Source organism: Cololabis saira, chromosome 5 (assembly GCF_033807715.1).
Source record: "Cololabis saira isolate AMF1-May2022 chromosome 5, fColSai1.1, whole genome shotgun sequence".
Classification (NCBI taxonomy): domain Eukaryota; kingdom Metazoa; phylum Chordata; class Actinopteri; order Beloniformes; family Belonidae; genus Cololabis; species Cololabis saira.
The window spans coordinates 2,553,307-2,565,644 of NC_084591.1; the positions used below are offsets into that span (position 1 = coordinate 2,553,307).

A 12,338-nucleotide genomic window follows, 5' to 3' on the forward strand; every position below is an offset into this window, starting at 1 on the left:
TGTAATCGAACCCGTGTAGCTGTACAGTGGAAGGTGTACATAAGTCGCCTGCTCAACCCGTTGAGCTACACGGGCGCTAGTGCTTGTGTTGAATAAATCCCCTCTCAAAATGGCAGGGAAAAAATGTCATCACGACAGGCCGTGGTATACGCTCATTATATCATAGCTGAGGAGCGTCTCCGACCCGACGCCAAGTGATGTATTTCTTTTATAAAACGTCTACCAATAATATAAATATGAGAGAGGAATACACAGTCTATTTTATGTAATTATCCAGTAAAAATAGCCCCACTGTGGAAAACAATAGTCCCATCTCTCCACATGTTGCTCCGCATGCCGTCTTTTGCTCGTCTTTTTTTCCGGAGACAGGAACTCGTCAATCCATTCATCCATCGTTAGCTCCTCCCCGGGGATCAAAGTTTACCGTCAACATGCCTAATTAATTGTTAACGAAAATAAAAAAATAAACTTTAACACCAGCTACTTCTTGCTACCTGTTGTAACCGTAAAAAAATATGTAACAGTTGGTTGTTGTCATGGATACATTGTTGCTTCCCTGACGCGGAATGATATGCTCTGATAAGGCTTTAGAAAAGAAGCCGTGGTATACGCTCATTATAACACATTTAACAACCAATCAGATTGCAGGATTACACCTTTCTGTTTAATAATGGTATTTTAATGTCTCAGAGAGAGCAAGGAGTGAGGGATCATGGGTAGTTGATGTGTGCATGTGTACGATGTGGCTCTTTGCAGTAACGCATAGTCAAAGTTCAGGGGGCCATCCACGAGGCTGGGCAGACCAGCGAGACAGTTCGGGAGGCCGCCCTTGGGGCCTAGGCTTGGGCCGTGGCAGCGAACTTGGCTTGGGCTGACATAGAGTCTGAGCAGAGGTGTCTTCAGTATTCACATTCATTACTCAGGTAGAAGTATAGATACTAGAGTTTAAAAATACTCCTGTAGAAGTTGAAGTATCAACTCAAGTTTTTTACTCAAGTAAAAGTATAAAAGTACTGGTTTCAAAACTACTTAAAGTATAAAAGTAAAAGTAATGTAAGGGGGAAAAAGCCATTAAGGACAAAAGCCATTGAAAATGAATGTATCTTAGTATAATGTAAATATATGAAAGAACCATATATGTGTACTATTGAGCATTAACATGTGTTTCAGAGAGCAGGAGATATGATAACTAGTTGCCTATAAGTATTGTAATGGTGCAAAAAGTCAAACGTTCATGTTCATGTTATCATTTATCCTAACCTTTATTGGAATGTACATCCAAGTTTAGTTGCAGGAATCTGAGGGAACGGATGTAAGAACAAAACTGGACAAGAACATCTGAAACAACCACAACCAAATTCACTCTATCTGGATGGAGCAATTTAACTGGATAGTTTTTATTTAAAGGCCCAAATGAAATAGAGTAACGAGGCTGTTTTTAAAATGTAAGCAGTGAAATGTACAGATAATTGTGTGAAAATGTAAGGAGTGAAAGCAAAAAGTCCACCTGCTGCTGCTCCCCCCGCTAGAGAAGGAACGTACCGCAGCTCCTTCATCCCCACCGACATCAGACTCTACAACAACCAACTCTAGTCACTCCAGTGGAATAACCTGTTTCTCTGAAAGTGCAATTACCTTTTCCCACTAAATACCTCACGTGTTTTTGCACATGTATATATTATCCGTTTTTGGGTTTAGTATTTTCTCTTGTACATTGCTCATTTTTCTATGTTTTATATTGCTCTTTTTTTAATTATTTAGCTATTTATTGGTTATTTTTATTTAAATTTTTTTAGGATATACTTTTTTATACCTTGTCATACTTTCATGTGTATTTTGTAAAAACCGTTGAGCGTGTGTGTGTTTTGCTGCTGCACAATTGAATTTCTCCTGTGGGAGATCAATAAAGTCTATTCAATTAGGAACACCTGCATTACTGGGTTATTTTATGTATCAAACTCTAAAAGTTATTTTATTTATTATATTTGTCACTCAGTATATTGAAAGTGTTGTAGAAGCTCGGTTAATTTTACTTTAACTAATCGTTCTCATAACCCTCTAAAGATTACTTCTGTTTTCCAGTGTTAAAAATGATCTAACTTCTTCAAAAGTGTTCTGTCAGGGGACCACCTTGAGTTTCTTCAATAGTCTGTTTCCTCTTTCATTGTGTCTTTACCGAAGGCCTACACTGTACATCTGGCTGTCAAATCAGCATCTTTGACTCTGTCACGGCTCAGACAGGACAGAGAACCCAAATGCACAACACCAGGCAGAATCAGAGTCCAAGAGGCTTTAATCGGGTCAAAGGCAGGCAGGGGTCAAACCGGGCAGACAGGCAGATCAGGCAAACAAATCCAAAGGAGCAGGCAAAAATCCAAGAACCGGGAGTCATGCAAGGTCGCAGGCAGGCAGAAACAGAACAGAATCAGGAACGCTGGAAAGCGAGGCATAAACACTCGACAATCTGGCAAACTAGAAGGTGGAAATGGGCCGGTATATGAGGGGAACTGCTGATGAGGGAAACCAGGTGTGGAGCTGGGCCGGGGAAGCACAGGTGAAGGGAATGAGTGGATTTCTGGCTGATGAGGGTGGCAGGATCTGGAATGATAGGGGAGTGAGTTAAACAGTAAAAAAAAACCTATCCTACACTGTGAAACCATGACAGACTCTCCCGGATGCTGTTAGTCTGGGTTTACTGGAGGACACCCGGCTGGACGGCAGGCAGCAAATACGGTGTCATGTGGTACGAGGAAAAACAGGCTTGAAAGGGACTCTTTCTAAAACCTTGCAGATGACATCACAGGGACAAGCAGTTATGTTTGCTTCCAGCTGAAGGCTGCTAGTCAAGATTAGCCAGAGGACACAGCTGGATCACCTCTGGATCATCAGCCTCTACCTCTGTATCCTCAAGCACCTTCCATCTCGGATCATTTCAGGACTCTTCCGAGTTGACTAATTGAAATGTTAGCCAATAACATCTACTGGCAGTCCAAGCAAGGACAGGTCCTAGCAGAGCTCTACCAGTCCTTATTCCAGCTCTGTCAGTTCTCCGTTCTTTAGCAAGACTAAGGCAACGGTTTACGGTCACCTGATCCTGCATTAAGTATTAACTTTATCAAAAGGGACGTTTTTAAGTATAATCTCACAGATTGAGACACTGTCCTCATTCTGAAACCAAAGCTGGGAGCTGCAGAAGTGAAAGTATTATGAATGTGCAAGAATCCTGGTAATGATCGGAGAAATGAGGAACCTTGTCCACCAAAATAGACTTTACTCAAACTGAAGTGCAGTTTGTGCTATCATATGGTTAAAATACTGGAAGTTGGTTCCTTCTAATGGTTCCTTCTTTTTTCTTACACTCAGAGCAGGGGTGCAGGTCCGATGCCAGGATTAGGGGGGACACCAACGTGATTTTAATTTGAATTTTTTTTCCAATATGCAACTCATACCATGCCATAAATTGGTAAAGGCTCGCCATAAAATACTGCACAGGGAATCATTTATTGTGCTTAAGTTTCTTGTTTATTTGTCCTAAACAGCCAACAGTGTGTGTCACTGCTTACTTAACTTAAAAATATTCGTAAATCATAATTTTAAGGGTTTTGGGCATGTAGTGTCTTCTCATCTCAAATTCTTCTCACCATCTTCCTTTTATCCTATGGGACTACTTTATGCACGATCAATTGATATATGGAAGAAATATGGAGCCCTAAACTAGTTGTTTAATTCGGGTTTATTTTCGGGTGTGTTTCCGTTTTTTTTCGGGTATGTTTCGGGTTTATTTTCGGGTGTGTTTCGGGTTTGTTTCTGGTTTTTTCCGGGTGTGTTTCGGGGTTTTTCGGGTTTATTTTCGGGTGTGTTTTGGGTTTTTTTCGGGTGTGTTAAAACGCACCGTGGATGTATTATTTTTTTAGAAATATATTTTTAATAAATATTCTACATATTCAACCTTTAAATCTGAAAATACATTTGTTCAATTTTGAATAATTTATGGTATTTTTATTGGGGAGGGCAATTCATGTTTTTCAGAAATTGGGGGGGACATGTCCCCCCGTCCCCCCCGGGATCTGCACCCATGACTCAGGAACCAGCAACAACTGTCCAGAAGCCTGTAGAGCAGTGGTTCCCAACCTTTTCCAACTCAGGGCCCACTTTTATGTCTCAAAAATGTTCGCGGCCCACCTCCGACCCCAGAAATTCAAAGGCCATATAATGCGTTCTCAGAGCACTTTTTTATTGAAAGGTATCAGCATCAAACGTAAATAAGTCAAGTGCAATGCAGTCCCGCTGCAAAGTGGTCCGACCGATAACAACAAAAGTTCCTATCGCTCATTTGCTTGTCACATATGTACTTGTACTTGAAGGAAAACAAAACCAAATAATGAAAATAATATTTAATCATTTTTAATATCCTTTTAAACATAACTGAGTTTTAACATTTAAAAACTTATTTTGTATATTTTTATATAATTACCCCCCCCCGTATAAAACCCCCACTTTTTTTACCCCCCATGTGTACAAACTCCTAACATTAAATAAGTGTTTTGATGTTCTCCAGTCAAGTTTCCACATCCCAGCACTAAGACAGTTCTAGTTCAAGTCCGTAATGACATCTGCTCCAATACGGATAGTGGCAGCATTTCAATCGTGATTTCACAGTGCTGCATTTGACATGGTTGACCATAATACCTTGATAGACCGGTTGAAGAACTCGGTGGGACTTTCTGGCCTGGTTGAAGTCCTATGAGTTTTGCTTCTTGATGGAGAAAGTCACTTATATAAGTCACAGGGGCTCGTCCGGGAATTGAACCCGGGACCTCTCGCACCCAAAACGAGAATCATACTACTAGACCAACGAGCCTCAAAACTCATAACTAGCAACACATACAACGTTTTGCTAACTTAAAAAACCAAAGACCCATGTCACATCATCATCAACATTTAGAAACTCAAGTAGGGATGTTGACATGTGAGTTTGACTGTGAGACTGTGTTAGATTGGGACCATCTCCATGGAAACAACATCAATTCGATGACTGACTGCATTGCAGAGTACACTAACTTCTGCGACAAAGTTGAGAAAATCAGACAGTCAGTCAGTGTTTCAATGGTAGACACAGGATATTTTCCACCTTTTTGTCCAATGAGAGAAACCTGGACACAATTCTCTCTAATTACTCATAGGAACCTGGCTGACATCATACACCACCTGAATTCCACCACTTGCTGCCTTGATACTCCAGCAACAGGGTTTTTTAAGAGTGTTGCACATTGTATGGCCTCAGAGCTTTCAGACGTTTTGAATAGGCCTCAGCGTTCAGGTATTGTTCCTCTGTGCCAGTCTAGAGAGTCACTTATGACCAGCTAAAGGCCCGTATAAAACATCCGCTTTCTTAGTAAAATCATAGAAAAGGCTGTTTTTCAAGGTGTGTACAACGTCCTAACATTAAATAAGTGTTTTGATGTTCTCCGGTCAAGTTTCCACATCCCAGCACTAAGACAGTTCTAGTTCAAGTCCGTAATGACATCTGCTCCAATACGGATAGTGGCAACATTTCAATCGTGGTGTCACAGTGCTGCATTTGACATGGTTGACCATAATGCCTTTATAGACAGGTTGAAGAACTTGGTGGGACTTTCTGGCCTGGTTGAAGTCCTCTGAGTTTTGCTACTTGGTGGAGAAAACTACAACTTACATAAGTCACTGGGGCTCGTCCAGGATTTTAACCCGGGACCTCTCGCACCCTAAGCGAGAATCATACTACTAGACCAACGAGCCACAAAACTCATAACTAGCAACACATAAAATGTTTTTCTAAATTAAAAAACCAAAGACCCATGTCAGATCATCATCAACATTTAGAAACTCAAGTAGGGCTGTTGACATGTGAGTGTGACTGTGAGACTGTGTTAGATCAGGACCATCTCCATGAAAACAACATCAATTCGATGACTGACTGCATTGCAGAGTACACTAATTTCTGTGACAAAGTTGAGAAAATCAGACAGTCAGACAGTGTTTCAATGGTAGACACAGGATATATTCCACCTTTTTGTCCAATGAGAGAAACCTGGGCCCTCATTTATCAACAGTGCGTAGAAAAGGTCCTAAATTCTGTCGTAGGAGTGAAATTTAGAATGTGTGTAAGTACAAAAAAATCCGGATTTATCAAACGTGCGGACGCTGGTCGTACGCACATCCGTGATGATAAATCCCACCTGTTCTAAACTGCCGTGCTCGTGCACGGTTCCCGTCATTTGCATTCAGAAACGCCTCCAATTGACCATATATGGAGCAACAACAGCTCCCGCTTGGAGGTTTACAAACTTTATTGAACAAAATTCTGTAGAGTTTACAACAAAAGGCAAATGAAACAAAATAATCAATTATCTACAAATATTCAACATTTGGGGGGGTTGAGAGCAAAAAAAAAAGATACATTTACTGACAAGCTATGGGAAGTGTATTAATAAAAATAAAGAAACAAAGACATTGTTTCATATAAGCTTTTGGCAATATCGTTTTTTTCACGGATTAGTTTTAGAGACGCTTCTCAACCCTGGTCCTCGAGGACCCCTGTCCTGCATGTTTTAGATGTTTCCCTGCACCAACACACCTGATTCTAATTAATGGTCCTCATTAGCTTGTCACCAATGTCTGCACAGCTCTGTTGATGACACAGGTACTTTTATCACGGTGTGCTGAAGCAGGGTAGCATCTAAAACATGCAGGACAGGGGCCCATGAGGACCAGGATTGAGAAACACTGGCCGCTAAATACAGTTTACATTCATTTTTCAGATGTACAATGGAGGGGTTTTCTGTTATTCCATTTGCATTTATGTATGTGATATTTACCTAGTAAAATAATTATGTTGACCATGTTTGATATATTTCTTGGAAGATTATCCATAAATTAAGATTTGGTTGGAGTCAAAAGCTCCTGCTTGGAGGTGCAAACACCAACCGAGCTGTTCTGCAGAATAAATGGGTGTTGCGTTCCTGCAGGCCACCGGGCAACGACGGGCAACAGAGACATAGTTGCATCGCAGATTATTTGTGCATTGATTGAATGAAATCCTTTCATGTTCACGTAACTGAATTCATTATGTGATGGTGCTTTTATGGCAATGTGGGTGCAATCTAGCTCCAATTATGTTTGGGAATCCGGCGATCGCATGAAATCCTCGTTTAATTTCGATCTGGTGATGTGTATATGGAAACTGGGTTTAAATTATGGCCAGAGAAATTATTGCATCCAACACTGCCGGCATGATTTTGCTTAGTATCGGCTGCGAAATGCCGCATATGTCAAAATGTTCCGGTGGCAAAAAATCCCAGGGTGGACGGAGCTGGATGTGACTGGGATGGCTTGCGTTTTGTCTCTCGCTCCATTATAGGTTGCAAATCACGGCATAAATCCATCAGAATGTTTTTGGGGAAGCGCTACCTGCTGAGCAGCCGCTCCGTGCTCTCACAGATCAACAGATCAGTGCGCTCTTTGAAAACGCGCTCTCTGCGGAGCGTGTTTTTGCGGAGCGCACGGTCTCTAAATCCTCCAACAGTGCAAGATAAGCCATGGTACTTGTATTTTCTTTTCAGGTCGTCCTGCCAAAGCTGTCTTTTATAGCTTGTCACACCAATTATTCAAAATGTCTGATGTCTTATGGATAATTTTTATTAATTGGAGGAAACGGGGAACATGTGCACATGTTCCCCGTTCAGTCACAGTTCAGCGATCTCAAACTTCACATGTAAAGTTTGAGACTCTTTTAATGGGTTCTATTTGTAGTTTAACTGTTCTACCACTAGGTTTTGTGCGTACGCATGGTCGGAGCTGTGCGTATATTTACACGTGTTTCTGCGCACAAATACATGTTGATAAATACCATACTTTGCCTGAGAATGCTCGTACGCACGCTTTACGCACAGATCTGTGCTTACGCACTGTTGATAAATGAGGGCCCTGGACACAATTCTCTCTAATTACTCATAGGAACCTGGCTGACATCATACACCACCTGAATTCCACCACTTGCTTCCTTGATACTCTGGCAACAGGGTTTTTTAAGAGTGTTGCACATTGTATGGCCTCAGAGCTTTCAGACGTTTTGAATAAGTCTCAGCTTTCAGGTATTGTTCCTCTGTGCCAGTCTAGAGAGTCACTTATGAACAGCTATAGGCCCGTATAAAACCTCCCCTTTCTTAGTAAAATCATAGAAGAAGCTATTTTTCAACGTGTGTACAAACTCCTAACATTAAATAAGTGTTTTGATGTTCTCCAGTCAAGTTTCCACATCCCAGCACTAAGACAGTTCTAGTTCAAGTCCGTAATGACATCTGCTCCAATACGGATAGTGGTTACATTTCAATCGTGGTCTCAGAGTGCTGCATTTAACATGGTTGACCATAATACCTTGATAGACCGGGTTGACCTGGTTGAAGTCCTATGAGTTTTGCTACTTGGTGGAGAAAACTACAACTTACATAAGTCACTGGGGCTCGTCCGGGAATTGAACCCAGGACCTCTCGCACCCAAAGCGAGAATCATACTACTAGACCAACGAGCCACAAAACTCATAACTAGCAACACATAAAATGTTTTTCTAAATTAAAAAACCAAAGACCCATGTCACATCATCATCAACATTTAGAAACTCAAGTAGGGCTGTTGACATGTGAGTGTGACTGTGAGACTGTGTTAGATTGGGACCATCTCCATGGAAACAACATCAATTCGATGACTGACTGCATTGCAGAGTACACTACTTTCTGCGACAAAGTTGAGAAAATCAGACAGTCAGTCAGTGTTTCAATGGTAGACACTGGATATATTCCACCTCTGTGTCCAATGAGAGAAACCTGGACACAATTCTCTCTAATTACTCATAGGAACCTGGCTGACCTCATACACCACCTGAATTCCACCACTTGCTGCCTTGATACTCTGGCAACAGGGTTTTTTAAGAGTGTTGCACATTGTATGGCCTCAGAGCTTTCAGACGTTTTGAATCAGTCTCAGCGTTCAGGTATTGTTCCTCTGTGCCAGTCTAGAGAGTCACTTATGAACAGCTATAGGCCCGTATAAAACCTCCCTTTTCTTAGTAAAATCATAGAAGAAGCTATTTTTCAACGTGTGTACAAACTCCTAACATTAAATAAGTGTTTTGATGTTCTCCAGTCAAGTTTCCACATCCCAGCACTAAGACAGCTCTAGTTCAAGTCCGTAATGACATCTGCTCCAATACGGATAGTGGCAACATTTCAATCGTGGTGTCACAGTGCTGCATTTGACATGGTTGATGTTGTGCAACTCAGGTAGCTAAGCTGATCAGTTATCGAAGGCTATTAATGAATATTATTAATAATTATTAATGATTAATAAAGTCGACTATTTATCAAATTGAATCTTCAAAATGATAATAATTCTCGTATGGGGCACCACCCCGGGGCCTTAATCCAGGGAAAAATGATAACTTAACAGCAGAAAATCAGTCTCAGATGATTAAGGTTTAAGTATAGTATAATATAATTGAAGGAGTGAGATTCAAGCACTGGCTCTGCTCAAACAATCAGTTTGTGACCGAAACTTGCATGAAACAACAGAAACCACTCATTAAAAATCAATCAGAATTTATTTACATACGGGTATCAAAGCAGATGTAATTGAATACCCAAATAAATCCTGATGGCACACTACATCATTATAAAACCATTAATTAAGAAAAACAACAATCAATAAAAATGAAATGAAAGTTAAATGCATGGAAAAAAAAAAGAAATCAAAGCAGTAACATGATATCAACGAACCTCTCCAGTTCAACAACTTGGGTGAAAGATGGCTGCGGTATTTAAAGATGGCGGGACTGTAACCACGCCACGTGCAATTAGACCGGATGGTGATCCCGGTGTTTAAACCGTGATCAACTGGCGAAACGGCGCTTTAAAACATGAATGACTAGCAGAAAGTGGCGACGACCAAGTAGTCGAACACAATAATGATAGCAATGATAGTGATGTATGCAGTAAACTCAGCTCTGAACACAGATTTAGCTCTGAAACTTTCTAAACTAAACTAGTGCACTCAGACTCAAAACCTCATGCCTTCCGGTCGGGATCGGGAAGCTGCGGGTTCTGTCGGGGTTCCAGTCCGATGCGGCCTCGTTTCTCTCGGCTCCATCATGCGGCTCGGCTCGGCTCAGTCCTGTGGGGACCTCACGGGCAGGACGATCCTGCAGGGGTTCCCCGGGGCGGGCAGCCGCTCAGCTTGCTCTCCACGTTCCTCCTCTGAAAAGAAATGCAGTCTTGCTGCGTGCGCACAGCCGGGTAGATCTCTCCGATCACGGAGCCTCTTGACGCACCTCCAGGCGTGCGGGGACAGTCCACTGGAATCAGGGCCGTCGCCGTTCATCACCAAGGCGCGGGCTCACGGACCTGGAAGAGTCTGGCTTCCGGGCTAAAAAAACTCAAGCAGAGGAAAGGTTAGGAGGAGCAGGAGGGATGGAGCGCTGCCTCGCTCCAGGACCGCAGCGGCTCTCCAGTCCAAGCTGGAGCGAGGGGCTGCAGAGCATGAGCCGGCCGTGGAGCAACACTCCGCTGGATCTTCTCTCCCCCCTCCCAGGGGGGGAGGAGGAGATGGGATCATTGGCCCACAGCCAAAAGATCCAGCTGCTCAGGACGGAAGGTTGATCTGAAGAGAGAGAAAAACGATGCAGCGGCGGCGTTTTGATCCTCCGCGCGCTGCGGTGACAACATCACTGCCTCGTTTGCGATTGGATGCGCGCCGCTTGTAGGCGCCGCCCCCCCCCCACGCAAGGCATGCTGGGGGTTGTAGTTCATGGCATGGCGGCCTGTTCAAAGAGGCAGTAGCCGGCTTTGAGGCCTGGCAGGAACCTGGTTTCCTGGATGTTCGCTGTCCTGCTTTGATCTGGGGCCATGCAGCGGGGGTCATAAACTCGAGCCAGGCTGCATTGGTCATAAACTGACCAGGAGGTTAGCAGCAGCGGTCATAAAACTCTGACTTCAGGAAGAAGAGCCAAAATTTGGCTTCACTGGTCTTCATAATCCTGAAATTGTTCATATACATTTATAACAGTCCACATGATCACTGGGTGTGGTCCAACATTGACCATAATACCTTGATAGACAGGTTGAAGAACTTGGTGGGACTTTCTGGCCTGGTTGAAGTCCTATGAGTTTTGCTACTTGGTGGAGAAAACTACAACTTACATAAGTCACTGGGGCTCGTCCGGGAATTGAACCCGGGACCTCTCGCACCCTAAGCGAGAATCATACCACTAAACCAGGGGTCGGCAACCTCAGGCACGCGTGCCATGATTGGCACGCGGCGGCATAATCATTGGCACACTGGAAAAGGCCCGTTACGCGTAACCATAAATCAGCCTTTATTCACGCACTACCCGCCCGTGCGCTCATGAAAGAAACTCCTAAAATAAAGAGTAAAAAGACAAGTAAAAGATGGGGGATTACTTGTAATTTTCCTACGTTTGTAGTTTCTAAACAGAAAACAAGCTTGATATTGTGATATTTAAATGTTCTTCTATTTTCTTCCTGCCGCTCGCATTGAAAGCCGGGGGAAAGCGCTGTAGGAAACAGTCATGATGAGGAACGGCTGATCCAGTTAGTTGAAATGAGAAGTTATCTCTATGCTTCCTCCTCATTTCAGCACAAAAACCTCAATAAAGTTTCAGAAAGAAATACTATCCTATTATCATATAGGTCCCGGAACATCGGGAGGGAGAGAAAAGGTCCTGTAAGTGGGGAAAAAAAACAACAATTAATAACTGCGTGTGGTGACGCAATCAAACAGCGAACAGCGTGAGTGAGCGGCGTGTGGTGTTAAATGCAGCAAACATGACAGCATGTCAGATCATTACTGGAATGTGGGGAAAAAGCAGAGGACACGAGAAATGATCCAGCTCAGTTTAAAACACATTTTTGCAGCGGGACAAAAAAGCAGCAGCACTGCTGTGTTGCAGGTAGGCTGTGCAGAGATGAGTATGGGCTTGCCACCCGCCCCTTGAAATACGGAATTGTTACGTAATTGGGAATTAAAAGTTGCGTTCCGTATTGAACCAACACGGAACCCCTTTGCGCTCCGTTGCCTAGTTAAGCCTCATTTATGGTTCCGCGCTAAATCGACGCAGAGCCCGCCGTAGGGTACGCGGCGACCCGCAATGTATGGCGTAGGTTCTGCGTTGGTCTGACGCAGAACCATAAATCAGCCTTTACCTCTCACTGCTGCTCACTGCACCGACACGCGCGACTTTAAACAAAAAAAAAGTCAAGTCAAGATGTCTCCAGGCTCCAGACACCCCA

The 12,338-nt window shown here is 43.0% G+C and overlaps 2 non-coding genes across 2 annotated transcripts; both read right to left on the bottom strand.

Annotated features, from left to right (window-relative positions):
- Positions 1-4,789: 4,789 nt before the first annotated feature.
- trnap-ugg (transfer RNA proline (anticodon UGG)) lies at positions 4,790-4,861 on the bottom strand. The gene has a single exon. It is a non-coding gene; the product is annotated as a tRNA-Pro (tRNA).
- Positions 4,862-8,497: 3,636 nt separating this feature from the next.
- trnap-ugg (transfer RNA proline (anticodon UGG)) lies at positions 8,498-8,569 on the bottom strand. The gene has a single exon. It is a non-coding gene; the product is annotated as a tRNA-Pro (tRNA).
- Positions 8,570-12,338: the final 3,769 nt, after the last annotated feature.